Consider the following 12,685-nt stretch of genomic DNA (forward strand, 5'->3'; position numbering starts at 1 on the left):
CTTTTATTAGAATATATTTGTTAAAAAGACCTGTAGCTGTGAAATATTAAAACCAAAAACATATAAATTGACAAAACAAAGTGTGATATGTGTGAATAAAAACACACACTGTGCTAACTGTGTAGTGCTACACATATATAATATATTATAGGTACTATGACCCTTGAATCAAATTATATGTGTTGTTAGGCTGAGTGCCCAATGGCGCTTTGAAGTCACTGATCAGTTGTACTAGATAGGCTTACTGAGGGTACTATAAAGTGCAATATTCCAATAGAAAGCTCCCCCTCAGTTTGGGCGCTGTGACCCCTCACTTATGTGCAATCATATGCTTGTACAGTTATGAGTCAGTGTTTATCCTCCTCACTAGTGATCTCAATGTAATTAGCTGTTCTCAATCAATTTACAGCAGGTAATATCTGAAGTCAGTATCACTTTAAGTGAATAATCTGTTTGGGCGCTATGACCCCTCACTTATATGCATTCATATGCTTTTACAGCTATGAATCCGTGTTTCTCCTCACTAGTGATCTCAATGTAATTGGCTGTTCATTAATCAATTTACAGCAGGTAATACCTGAAGTCAGTGTCACTTTAAGTGAATGATAATTGATGTTCACTTATATGCTAATACAGCTATAGATCAGTGCTTCTCCCCGCTAGTGATCTCAATATAATTAGCTGTTCTCAGTCGATTTACAGCAGGTAATTAATAAAGTCAATATCACTTTAAGTGAGTAATCACAATGTTCATTAGTGATATTGTTAATGAGAGACACTGTAATGTCCAAGAATGCATATAAACTGACAGTTTTCCACAATATTCACTAAAATTATAGTGGAATATAGATCATAGCTGTGAGGTACAGGGTTTAGTGAGCTGTTTGAGTATTGCACTAATTCCGTACACTGGAACACTCCATCAGCTGTTAATAGCAGTATATCCTAACTAGCTGTTTTGTAATTATCAGCTGTGTGATGGAAACCTACAGTATATATCAAATAAACAGCATTTAACCTGAGTAGCACATAAACATTGCTAGATAATTGTTCTATACTTGTAAAGTAACAAGCAGTGCTGTAGAGATGTCTCAGCTGCTACATTAAGCAGTGTATCTTAGTCTTGCTACAATGTTGCTAGTACATGCAGCTTGCTGAGTCATATGTGGTTAAATAATCCTCTCAGTGCAGGAAAGCTTGTGAGCTCCATCAGTGTCATGAGGCTTCACAATAGCCAGCTCAGCTTTAGTATAGATCTCGCTCTATTCCTAACAACACAATACATTTAGCACATTGTTATTATACACAGCAGCACAGTGTGACTCGCTGACACGTGTTTCACAGTTAAGTTTTTTCAGGGCTAACCAGAATGCCTCCAATAGCCCTAATATTAATTAATTAATACAAAGTAATGAAATTTTAACCATTAGGTTTCTGGTCTGTATTTTCTCCAGATCTCGCATGCAGGTAGAGTCTTTTACTTGAAACTTGCACTGCATTACATTTGCGAGTTTCGCCACCAACTCACATCTTCTCACAGTGCGAGAAGGTGCGAGTTGGAGTTAACCTGAAAACTCGCACTGCATTACATGTGGATCTTGGGCCTAATTCAGACCTAATTGCTGTTGTACGAAATCACACAGAGGCCAATTATTGAATGACTGCGCATGTGTATGTATCGCAATTTGCACGCGTGAGGCCAAATTGCAAAAGAATGGTGCAAAAAATTCTATAGCTAGGTGTACGCAAGTTGATTGACAGGAAGTGGATGTTTGGTTTTGGTAACTGCCCATTTTCTGAGAGTGTCAGGAAAACGCAGGCATTCCCAAGCATTTTCTGGGAGGGTGTGTGACGTCAGCTCCGGCCTTGAACAGCCTGTTTGTTTCACACTGTAGGAGTAAGTCCTGGGCTACACACAGGCTGCAAAAATCATTTGATGGTGAGTGAGTTGCGAACGGATTTGCGGATGTCAGCTGTCTGGCAAAGTTTTTGCACGACGTACACATGCATTCGCAGTTATTCAATATTAATTACCATATCTTAATGCCTCATAGGGTGTTTGTCTTTAGGTTTCCTTGCTCTTGTTTTAGTGGAAATCAGCTGAACTAATTAATCAATGTTAAATATAACATATTTGCAGAAGGCTGATGTCACTCATAAAATATAACTGGGTTCGGTACAATTTACAGGGGTTTTGGCTGTGTCGGCAGTGCAGGGGTGCCAGTGGTGTCCTCTATGGAGTTGCCACTGGTGTCGGCAGTGCGGGTGTGCTGCCGGTGTCCTCTATATGTGGAAGTCTTCAGTGTGCAGTGCATCCTCTGGGTGGAGGTGTTGTCAGTGTAAGGGTGCTAGCTGTGTCAACAGTGCAAGAGTGCATGCGGTTTCCTCAGTGCATGGGGTGCCGGCAGTGTCCTCAGTGCAGGGGTGCCGGCAGTGTCAGCAATGTGGGAGTGCTGGAGGTGTCCTCAGGGCAGGAGTGTCAGTAGTGTCCTCAGTGCAGGGGTGATGGCAGTGTTGGCAGTGTGGGGGTGCCGTCAGTGTGGGAGTATCGGCAGTGGTGGAGTCCCAGAGGTGTCCTCAGAGCAGGAGTGCCAGTAGTGTCCTGAGTGCAGTGGTGCCGGCAGTGTGGGAGTGTCAGCAGTGTGGGGGGTGTAATCGGCAGTGCATGCCGCTGCACTATTAGCACAATGGGGGCATCCATCTTGCTCCATTGTAGCCTATGGGGACACACTGATTGGCTGAGAGCTGTGACAGACGGCTCTCTCAGCCAATCGGTAGTCTTCCATAGCCTATTATGGAGACTGGCGTCCGAGCCAAAACCTCAGGTTCCAACAGTGGGATCCTGAGGTATTCGCTCGCTTGGGGGTCCAGGGCAGGCTGGGAGATCTGACCTGTGGCTCAGATAGCCCTGGATCCCCTATGTTCGGATGGGTTTGGTTCTCTGAGAACTGAACCCGCTCATCTCTAGTAAAAATAAAAGAATCACCTCATACTGCACATGCATCATGTTGATACTTGTACACTATAAGTAACTATTTGTCAGCCCATCAAAATGACACAACAATATAACAGTACCATAGTAACATAGTTTTCTGAGGTTGAAAAAAAAACAATTTGTCCATCAAGTTTAACCTGTTAGTGATCTCCTACACTGTAATATTTTTAAGACTAAATTTTAACTGTGGTGAATGTTTAGCCGTTATGTCTATTCCTTTTTTACTATTGTGCAAGATTTACCCACCATAACCCTGTATATCCTTATCCAATAGGAATTTATCTAGCCTATTCTTAAAAGCAACAACCGAGTCTGCCATTACTACTCTCCCAGGCAGAGAATTCCAAATACGTATTGTCCTTACTGTGAAGAAACCTTTCTGTCTCTGTGTGCGAAATCTCCTCTCCGCTAACCTAAGCAGGTGACAATGTGTCCTTTGTGGTGATTTTACCAAAAATAAATCCCTCGCTAGCTCTGTGTATTGCCCCCATATATATTTGTAAATGTTAATCATGTCCCCTCTTAATCTCCTTTTTTCCAGTGTAAACATGCCTAGCCTAGAAAGCCTTTCCTCATAATCGAGCGTATCCATCCCCTTAATTAATTTGGTCTCCCATCTCTGAACCTTTTCTAGTTCCAGGATATCCTTTTAGTAGTATTGGTGCCCATAATTGAGCACAGTATTCAAGATGTGGCTACACTAGTGGTTTATAAAATGAGAGTATAACACTCTCATCCCTTTTTTCAATTACCCGCTTTATGCATGCTAATACCTTGTTTGCCTTATTTGCTGCATTCCTAGTTTGGGTACTACTGCTAAGTTTGATGTCTATGTGAACACCTAAATCTTTTTCCAGTACAGAAGCCCCTAGTTTTTCCCCATTTAGTATGTAGGTAGTATTATTGTTTTTGCTACCGAAGTGCATTACCTTACATTTGTCTATATTGAACCTTTCCTGTCAATCATTCACCGATCAGCAATGCGACTGAAAAGCGTCGCTCGAACACCAGCAAATCTACTAAGTTTTGTGTTAAATAACTTAGCGCATGCGCTCTGCGTACCATGCGCATGCGCAGTTAGCAACAAATCGCAGCATAGCGAAAATCGGCAACGAGCGAACAACTCGGAATGACCCCCAATATGCACTTGGGTTAGAAATTGATTGGATAATAGGGAGAAGCGAGTGGTGGTAAATGGAACTTTTTCTAAATGAACTGAAATATTACTAATGTGCCACAAGGGTCTGTACTTGGACCACTATTGTTAAACATTTTCATAAATGATCTAGACGTATAAAATATAGGGGTCTTGCTAGTTCAGAGTGTAGCTCCATGAGAACCCTTAGGTGAATACCGTCGGGACCCTGTAACTTATTAATCTTATTTTTTTTTTAATCGGTCACAGACTACTTCCTCACTTAAATAAGCATTTAGCAGTGGAACATTATCATTGCCAAGGTTATGCATTAATCCATCTATTTGGTGGTCTTTCTTGTAAATACAGATGAGAAAAACTTGTTTAATTTTTCCGCTATGTCATTATTGACTTTGATTTATTTTAGCATATTTTGTCGCAAACCTTATAGTACTGAGTATAAGTATAATCAGACGGGAAGGCAGAGTCATTCCAGTACTATAAGGATTGCAACAAAATATGCAAAAAAGAAATCAGAGCATCTAAAATAGAAACTGAAAAGCTAATAATGAAAGAAAGTAAACCAAACCCCGAAAAGTTTTTTAAATACATCAACAGCAAAAGATTAAATAAGGAGAGTATAGTCCCTTTAAAAGGCAAGTTGGGCATCCTAATCAAAGACAATAATGACATAGTGGAAAAATTAAACAAGTTTTTCTCATCTGTATTCACAAGAGAGACCACCAGATAGATGGATTAACGCATAACCTCGGCAATAATAATGCTCTACTGCTAAATGCTTATTTAAGTGAGGAAGTAGTCTGTGACCGATTAAAAAAAATTAAGATTGGAATGACTCTTCCTTCTCGTCTGATTTATACTTTTTGTATGCTCACCTGTTTTTAGCCATTAGTTCCTTAATCTTTTTGTTAAGCCACATTGGTTTGGAATTATTACTCCTTTGTTTGCTGCCTATGGGAATGAATTTACGAGTATAACTAGCTAGCAATGCTTTTAATACCTCCAATTTCTTTGTAGTATTCTTGTCTAGAAACAAAATTTCCCAGTCAATGTCCCTTAAAGCTTTCCTCATCATGACAAAGTTGGCTTTGCTAAAGTTTAGAGTCCTAGTTGAGCATATATAGAGCTGCTTGTGAAAACTGATATTGAAAGTGACCATATTGTGGTTGCTGTTTCCCTTGGGCTCCCATACTATAATATTTTATATCATATCCACATTGTTTGTTAATACCAGGTCTAAGATTGCATTGTACCTAGTTGGTCCCTCAATTAGTTGAAGTAAATAATGATCATTTAGTGTGTTTAAAAACATATTATCCCTAGCAGTATCACATGAAGCATTTGTCCAATTAATCCACGGATAGTTAAAATCTCCCATCACTATTACTTCTCCTAATCCTTTTTTGATTTGCTTCAGTAAAAATTCCTCATCAGACACATTAATATCAGGTGGCTTGTAGCATATCCCTATTAGTAGCTTTTTATTTCACTTTCCCCTGCATGTAATTTCTACCCATAAATTCTCTGCAGTTTTCACAGTCCCCTCGCTAAATGTTTTCCTGTATATCAGGTTTTAATAACAGCTTTAGATAAAGACAAACCCCTCCACCCCGTTTATTTAATCTGTCTATCCTGAACAGCGTATAACCCTCCAGATTAACTGTCCAATCATGAGATTCGTCCCACCAAGTTTCAGTAATACCTATAATATCATACTGTTTATTTGCTGCAAGGACTTCTAGTTCCCCCTTTTTTCCTGTAAGGCTTCTAGTGTTTACATACATACAATTAAGATAAGTGTTCCCTCTTATGCTGGGAACATCATTTTCTATATGCATTATTGGTGTTCAATATTCATTAATTAGTGATTTGGTAATACCCTTGGTAATACCCTAGTTGGCTGCTCTTTCCCTACCCTCTTCTCCACCCAAATTCAGCTCACTACCTCCATACTTACTATTCTCCCTGCTTGACCCATAGTTTCTAGTTAAACCCTCCCCCCAGGAACCTAGTTTAAAATTTCATCCAGCCTTCTAATAATTCTACCCCCCAGCTCTTCTGTCCCCTTCTAATTCAGGTGCAATCCATCGCGACAAAAAAGATGGCGTCTGACTGAGAAGTCTGCCCAGTGTTCCAGGAACACAAACCCGTCTTTCCTACACCAGTCTCTAAACCACACATTTACCTACCTATCTTCCTCTGTCTCCCTGGGCTAGTGCATGGCACAGGTAGTATTTAGGAGAATATTACTCTAGGTGTCCTTGCCTTAAGTTTCTGGCCTAAGGGGCCGATTTAGACCTGATCGCTGCTGTGCGATTTCGCACAGCAGGCAATAAGGTCTGAACTGCACTTGCATATGCACTACAATGTGCAGGTACGACGGTCCACAGCAACAGGGAGTGCCGGCCAGTGACGGGATGGTGCGAAAAAAACCATCGCACTGGTGAACACAAGGAGATTGACAGGAAGAGGTTGTCTGTGGGTGGCAACTGACCGTTTTTGAGGAGTGTCCGGAAAAACGCAGGATGGACCAGGCGTTTGGAGGGAGGGTTTCAGACGTCAGCCCCGGCCCCAATCATCACACTGGAAGAGCAAGTCCTGGGCTGCACAGAGACTGCACAAGATGAGTTTGTGCAGTCTCTCCAACACATCCGAACACACACATACACAGCGATTTCCCCCTCCCCCTGCAGGCGGCGACTACCTGATCGCAGGGATACAAAAAACGCACCCTATCGATTAGGTCTGAATTTACCCCCTAAGTCCCTTTAATATGTCTTAAGGACAACCCACCTACCACTAACTTTGTCATTAGTGCCAACATGCACCAAGACCGCCGGCGGCTGTGCGCGGACGAATGAAGCAACACTTGAATTGCTCCGCTGGATCAAAACACTTGAATTCCCTCCAGAGAGGTGAGGACCAGCATTAGCCTTTTATTATATAGGATAATGTACCTCCTTTCTGTAAATTAAATAACATAAGTTATCTCAGAGTTGCTTGACCTGCATAAAAGCATTTGGCCAGTGGCCTTGTAATCATACTGATATGGTATAGGAACTATAGTTAAGTACAGGGGTGGATTGTCATGTCACCCCCTTCATGACAGGCTGCCCATCGCACTCAGTAATCTGCATAGTCCTCATTCATTCTGTTATTCCATTTCTGCAGTACAGAAACCCTGCCATCCAGTGATGCTGCCATGGCTACACGGTATGTTATATACCTCTTGTTCTGCCCATGTCGGGCCACTTCTACAAAATTTTACAGGGCCACTTTTAGTTCCCAATCTGCCCCTGGTCTCAGGCACAACTGCAACTAAAGCCGCAAAGAAAGCCGCAATTGCGTACAATCAGGCCTTATGAGTAGGGATCCCGCTCCCCTCAACAGATCTCACCCCCTCATCAGACCACACCCCTTTAAGGCTTTCATAAATATCCCAGGCTGGTTTTCCAACCCAATCTGCCCCTTGTACACTACATACCAAAAAGGACAATACTGGCGTAAACATTTTCGGCTGGATGCAATGGAGTCTGAGATCACTGGAGGTGCGGAATGCCGGACGATCTTGAACATTTTTTTACAGGACCAAAAACTTACAAGGCAACCATGCCTTGCACTGTAAGTGATTGCCCCTTTAAAAAAAATAATCAGAGATCGGCCTGCATCCCGCACCTCCAGCGATCTCAGACTCTGTTACATCCAGCCACTTAAATAATTATTTGTTATCGAACAGTGTTCATAAAAACACATTAAATATGCTATTTCACAGTTTACAGCAAGGGGTGAACTCAACTATTTTCTTTGAAATTTACATGTGACAACATCACTCGGCTTTCATGGAAAACAGATGGTCTGCGGTGAAGAGCCAATTTTAAGCTCACATAACACTCAGATCTTCTCACTGCCACAATGCAGAAGAGACAAATATTCAGCCAACTGCTCTCTTTAGAACAGACATTCTGTTTTGCACATACTGTATACTAATTAACCCCGATTTTATTTTATTTTTTTCTTTATACTTTTTTTAATTTAAGTATGAAAGTATATGCAATGTATGAGAAAAGTTGTCCAATAGTTAATAGTTAACATTTTAAGAATACTATAAACTGCTAAATATTTGCAAATTACAATGTGAAACATCTCGTCAATTCATAATCAGTAGCAGAAAAGAAATTATATATTGTATAGTAAGATCTTACTGAAGTATAAGGTCTACCCTTTTCATTTTCTAAAATGTACGTGTTACGTACAGTACATGCATATACTGTATATTATGGTTGCACATTATACCCCTTACACTGTGCCTCAATACAGATAATGATTAGTGTCCTTTTTTACTATTTTACAGAAGGTACCTTGTTGCTAGACGATCCTTTCAGATAAATTATAGCTTGCTATATAGATAATGCCCTGAAGTATGTGGAACTTGTATGTAATAACATTTTTGTAAGTAGCAATCTTCATATTTCTTTACCAATACCCCATTCCAATATTAAAGGGTACTTGATTGCTGTGCAGGGTCAACTATTTAAATCTGCAGAAGGAATGGGGAAATTATACAGTGTATAAACAGAAAAATGGTGCTGTGCAGTCATCTGAACATATGAAATATGATCAACCTATAAGAATGGCTTAAAAAGGTGGTATGTGTCCATACTGTATGTACAATAAAAACTTTTATTGCATCTATTCTACTTGCTTTTTGTGTATGGACAACTGGGCAGAATTATATTATTTCTTACTACAGATGGGCGGGTTCGGTTCCCTGAGAACCGAACCCTATCGAACATCATGTCCTGAGCCCGGATCCGAGCCCAGCTCGGGACTTCCTGCCAGACTTGGAAACCAGAACGAGGCAAAACGTCATCATCCTGCTGTCGGATTCTCGCGGGTTTTGGATTCCATATAAGGAGCCGTACATCGCCGCCATTTTCACTCTGGCATTGGGGAGTGTAGCGAGAGGACGTGTCTCCGTCCTCACTCAGTGTCTGTGCGGGAAAGTGGGGTGGCAATTCCAGTGCTGTCTTGTGCTGCTCAGTCCAGTGTAGTGTCTTATGCTGCATCAGTACAGTCACAGTGGTGGTGTCCCCTGCTGCCATATGTGCAGTGTAGCTGTATATGTCCTGTGCAGTGGTGCTGTGTTGTGCTGCATCAGTCCAGTGGTGGTGACTTGTGCTGCATTAGTCCAGTCACAGTGGTGGTGTCCTCTGCTGCCATATGTCCAGTGCTGCTGTATAAGTCCAGTCCATTGCAGTGGTGCTATGTTGTTCTACCTCAGTCCAGTGGTGCTGTGTTGTGCTGCATCAGTCCAGTGGTGGTGACTTGTGCTGCATTAGTCCAGTCACAGTGGTGGTGTCCTCTGCTGCCATATGTCCAGTGCTGCTGTATAAGTCCAGTCCATTGCAGTGGTGCTATGTTGTTCTACCTCAGTCCAGTGGTGGTGTCTCTGTGCTGCCATATAAGTCCAGTGGTACTGCCGTATAACTCCAGTGGCACTGCCATATAAGTCCAGTGATACTGCCGTATATGTCCAGCGATACTGCCGTGTATGTCCAGTGATACTGCCGTATAAGTCATAGTAACATAGTTAATGAGGTTGAAAAGAGGCAAAAAGCCCATCGGGTTCAACCTGTATTCTGTAATAAGCAGTGCACATTATAATGCACCAGCCGAAATAATGGTTTCGTACCTATTGACAACTATATGTCGTATCACACCCATATACTTAATGTCAATATATTCAATGCTATAGCCTTGGATACTTTTCTCAGCTAGAAAACTGTCTAATCCGTTTTTAAATGCATTTACAGAGTCCGCCATTATTATCTTCTCCAGCAGGGAGTTCCAAATTCTTATTGCCCTTACGGTGAAGAACTCCTTCCTACGATTTGTACGGAATTTTCTCTCCTCCAGCCTCAGCGAGTGCCCACTTGTCCTTTCAAGACTTCTATTAATAAACAAATCCCCTGCTAACTCTTTGTATTGACCCTTTACATATTTGAAGATATTAATAATGTCTCCTCTTAGTCCCCTCTTTTGAAGGGAATACATATTTAACCTAGTAAGTCTTTCCTCATACGCCAATGTATCTAACCCTTTTATCAGCTTAGTAGCTCGCCTTTGCACTCTTTCGAGTTCCCCGATATCTTTTTTATAATATGGTCCCCAAAACTGAACACAATATTCCAGGTGCGGACGAACAAATGATTTGTACAACGGCAGGATTACATCCTCGTCCCTTGTTTCAATACCCCATTTTAAGCATGCGAGCACTTTACTTGCCTTCTTTGCTGCATTTTGACATTGTTGACTGTTATTAAGCCTATTATCTATGATCACCCCCAAATTTTTTTCCACTACTGCTACCCATATATTTTCCCCATTAAGTGTGTAGGATGCAAGTTTGTTTTTAATCCCAAAGTGCATAAATTTGCATTTTTCAATATTGAACCTCATTCCTCATTTAGATGCCCAGGTTTCAAGTTTAAGTAAGTAATTTTGTAGAGACTCCACATCACTTTCTGAATTAATTACCTTTCACAGTTTGGTATCATCTGCAAAGATCGACACTGTGCTACCCAGACCTATTCCTAGATCATTAATAAATTGAACAGTAGCGGGCCAAGTACGGACCCTTGTGGTATTCCCCTGACTACTGGTTCCCAGCTGGAGAATGTCCCATTGACCACTACTCTTTGTACTCTGTTATCCAGCCAATTACCTATCCATGTACAAATAGCATATCCTATGCCAAGTTCCCTTAATTTGATGATCAGTCTCCTGAGAGGCACTGTATCAAAGGCTTTTGCAAAATCTAAAAAGACAACATCCACTGCATTGCCTTGGTCGAGATTATTGCTCACTTCCTCGTAGAAGCTAATTAAGTTAGTTTGACATGACCTGTCCCTTACAAACCCATGCTGACTCTTGCTAATAATCTTATTAACCTGCAGATAATCCTGTATGCTATCCCTCAAAATTCCTTCCAATATTTTACCCACTATAGAGGTTATACTAACTAGTCTATAGTTCCCTGGATGATTTTTAGATCCCTTTTTAAATAAGGGCACTACTTCCCTTATACACCAATCCCTTGGTATCATACCTGATCTAACTGAACTATAGAAAATCAAGTATAAGGCATCCCACATTTCCGAAGTGTACTTATCCTGAAATAAGACTTCCCAGTCAATGTCGTTTAGTGCCTGTCTCAGCATATTCAAGTTAGCTTTTCTAAAGTTAAATGTTTTAGTTGTTACCTTATAGCTATTTTTCTTGAAACTGATGTCGAATGTGAACATATAGTGGTCACTGTTTCCCAAGGTCTCCCCAACTGTAATGTCCGATATAATGTCTAATTATTGGTAATAACTAGGTCCAGGATATTATTACCTCTGGTTGGGTCCTCGACTAACTGAGACAAGTATTGATCTTTTAATGTGTTTAGAAACCTGCTGCTCCCAGCTTTTACACATGAATAGTTATTCCAATTTATATCAGGATAATTGAAATCCCCTATCACTAGAATGTCCCCCAGTGCCGCAGCTTTTTCAATTTCCTGTATCCGATGACACTGCCGTATAAATCCAGTGATGCTGCCGGATATGTCCAGTGGTACTGCCATATAAGTCCAGTGATACTGCCATATAAGTCCAGTGGTACTGCCGTATATGTCCAGTGATACTGCCGTATATATCCAGTGGCACTGCCGTATAAATCCAGTGATACTGTCGTATATGTCAAGTGGTACTGTCATATAATTCCAGAGATACTGCTGTATATGTCCAGTGGTACTGACGTATAAATCCAGTGGTACTGCTGTATAAATCCAGTCCAGTGATACTGCTGTATATGTCCAATGGTACTGCCATATAATTCCAGTGATACTGCCGTATATGTTCAGTGGTACTGCCGTATAAATCCAGTGGTACTGCCATATAATTCAATGATGCTGCCGTATATGTCCAGTGATACTGCCATATAAATCCAGTGGTACTGCCGTATAAATCCAGTCCAGTGGTACTGCCGTATAAGTCCAGTGGTACTGCTGTATAAGTCCAGTGGTACTGCTGTATAAGTCCAAGGGTACTGCTGTATAAGTCCAGTGGTACTGCCATATAATTCCAATGATACTGCCGTATATGTCCAGTGGTACTGCCATATAAATCCAGTGGTACTGCCGTATAAATCCAGTCCAGTGGTACTGCCATATAAGTCCAGTTGTACGGCCATATAATTCCAGTGGTACTGCCGTATAAATCCAGTGGTACTGCCATATAAATCTAGTCCAGTGGTACTGCCGTATATGTGCAGTGGTACTGCCGTATATGTCCAGTGATACTGCCATATAAATCCAGTGGTACTGCCGTATAAGTCCAGTTGTACTGCCATATAATTCCAGTGATACTGCCATATATATCCAGTGGTACTGCCGTATAAATCCAGTGGTACTTTGATATAAACAATTTGGAAGCTGCTTTGATATAAATCCAATCCAGTGGTACTGCCATATAAATCCAGTCCAGTGGTAC

Source organism: Pseudophryne corroboree, chromosome 1 (genome assembly GCF_028390025.1).
Source record: "Pseudophryne corroboree isolate aPseCor3 chromosome 1, aPseCor3.hap2, whole genome shotgun sequence".
In the NCBI taxonomy this organism is placed as follows: Eukaryota; Metazoa; Chordata; class Amphibia; order Anura; family Myobatrachidae; genus Pseudophryne; species Pseudophryne corroboree.